Source organism: Micropterus dolomieu, linkage group LG04 (assembly GCF_021292245.1).
Source record: "Micropterus dolomieu isolate WLL.071019.BEF.003 ecotype Adirondacks linkage group LG04, ASM2129224v1, whole genome shotgun sequence".
NCBI lineage: Eukaryota > Metazoa > Chordata > Actinopteri > Centrarchiformes > Centrarchidae > Micropterus > Micropterus dolomieu.
The window spans coordinates 15,700,669-15,703,440 of NC_060153.1; positions in this window are offsets into that span (position 1 = coordinate 15,700,669).

The following is a 2,772-nucleotide window of genomic DNA, read 5'->3' on the forward strand; positions in this document are numbered from 1 at the left end:
GTGTTTCAGCACGACAACGACCCTAAGCACACCGCCAAAGCAACAAAAGAGTGGCTGAAGAAGAAGCACATCAAGGTTCTGGAGTGGCCTAGCCAGTCTCCAGACCTGAATCCAATTGAAAATCTTTGGAGGGAGCTTAAAATTCGAGTTGCCAGGCGACAACCTCGGAACCTGAATGATTTGGAGGCTGTCTGCAGGGAGGAGTGGGCCAACATCCCTGCCGAAATGTGCACAAACCTTGTCACCAACTATAAAAACCGTTTGACATCTGTGCTGGCCAGTAATGGCTTTTCTACAAAATATTAACATGCTGTTTGTCCAGGGGGTCAAATACTTGTTTTTCCTCATCAGATGGTTATCAATTTTTATAAATTCATATGATGTGATTTTCTGGAATTTTCTTTGGGATTCTGTCTTTCACTGTTAGAATGTACATATGATTAAAATTGTAGATTGTTGCATTCTTTGTAAGTGGGCAAACCTGCAAAATCAGCAAGGGGTCAAATACTTTTTTCCCCCACTGTATTTGATAGTGACAATTAGCTGCTTTTCTTTGTTGACAAATGACATCTGTGAGTCGACGAAACGTCTTCTAGTATCTTCAACCAAGTCCAGTTGCCCTTGACCTCAACCTTCATTGGATAACTATGACCAGGATGACTGAGAACTTTCACAGATGCGACACAAACTGACACAAAAGTGAAAACAATCTGGTATCTGTCGCTGTTGCAGGACTGCAGTAACCACAAGAAATGATTGCCTGGCCTACCTGTCTTCCTGAAGGGAGGGGGTGAGATTTGTTTTTGGTTAGATACTTACAAAACTTAGCTGTCTCAAAGATTCTCCAATGTTGCCTACCCCAGTTTTAAATCTGTAAGATGTAATGTCTATAGGTGACCACTAGAAGGAGGCCTCATACAAACACAGGCCATTGCACCACTGCTCCATGTAGCTGGACAACCTTTTCACAACATGAAATATAAAATCAACCCCTCTACCACCACACCTTGACTCTCAGCAAGGTCTAAATGAGTACTCAAACTTTTTATCCAGATGATATAAAGAACCTCACTATACACCTCATATTTGTTTATTTTGTATGCAGGTACGCAGGCACATAGAGAAATATGTTGTATGTACAGTATCCATCTGGAGGAGGGAACTTAGCACATGTTTGAATATGTGTTGTTTTGAACAACCTTTGACAGTGAGGTCTGTGTTGCTGGTCGAAGTAGTTGCTCTATACATAGAGTAAGGGGAGGGGGACGGACCAGGTTTCCTGATTTCTAGGAAATCTTTCTAGGAAGACTTTTGCTAAAACTACTCAGGAGTTGATTGCACCGTAATACACATATCACATATTCACAGATACCTGGTATTTTTCTTAAAGCTCTACTGTGATGACCCAAACTGAATGAAAAGGAGGAACATTCATTCAAATATATCCAGTATCAAATTTATCACTCGCAAAGTGGATAAGTCCATGGACAGAGTTCCCTTTAATAGCTTGATAATGACACTTATATCTTTGTGTTTCAGCTATAAATCTGCATACCACAACTTTAAAACTTTAGTTATACCTACGCTGCATTTGTAGGCAGGGTTTAATTGACAACAAGTTTCTATGATTTTTAAATAAGATTTTATGATCCATGATGCACACACTTTGACATACATCTCTATAGACGTATACATAAAAAGGCCTGAATGACTACTCATAGAGACACTCATGCTCAGTGTGTGTGTGTTGCATCCATTTCTGACATGTTGGCTTTAACTTAACTATCAGTGCCTGTGAGAGTGTAGCTACCATTGCTGTCACTATCATCACAACTGTCCTTCAGGCCTCTCAGTGTGTGTGCGTGTGTAGACTTACCAAATCTTTTGTCCCTGAGACACTGGACATGACTTACATACGCATACACATACTGTGCACACAGTCAGTTTTTGATAAAGTAGTGTATCTCACCAAGTCTGTTTGTAGAGGCAAGTGTTGAGTTCAAGTGTATGATAAGAACTCTTGATAATAAGGCTCTATGAAGGCCTCCATTTATGCTTGTATGGATTTGTAGAGACCAACATGGATGTAGTCCTCAAATAATTCTTCATATTTTCTGCACTGCTGACTCTCCGCTCCCAGTGAGGAATGTTTGAGGAAGAGGAATCAGTAAGACTGGTACCAGACCGCTGTATTCACTGTATTCTCATATTCCAATTTGAAATTGTAAGTGTAATAATAATGGATAAAAATGAGGTAAAACTGCACAATGCAGTGTGCACTTACTGATTAAGACTATAGATAGGAGCGATCAGATATTTTGGCTCAATGTCAGAAAGCTACTGATTATTGGAACAAAATGCTGTTGGATAAGTGAAAGTTGTCCCACATGCAGCAATTTACGCGTGCACAATACTAAGATCAAGATGAAAAATTTTTACCAACTAAGCTAAAGTAGTTAGGCTAAGCTAAGCTATATTTTACATTTATGCAGTATTTTCTAAAAGAATAGGATTTGTGGGTGATAAAAAATACCCACATTGCGTCTGCTAAGAAATAATACTTTAACAGGTCTTTTTCACAGAAGACATTCAACAATGAAAAATGTTAGAAGTGGTGCTTACATTTATATTCCTGCTATAGTTTACTTGAATTTACAGAACCTGAAACCAGCTTACCCTTGCCTGGTGTACTGCAAAATAAATCGATTTAACAGTTTCATACTGTATACTATAAAGCAGTATGCACAGTGCGGTACGTACCGCATATTGCGG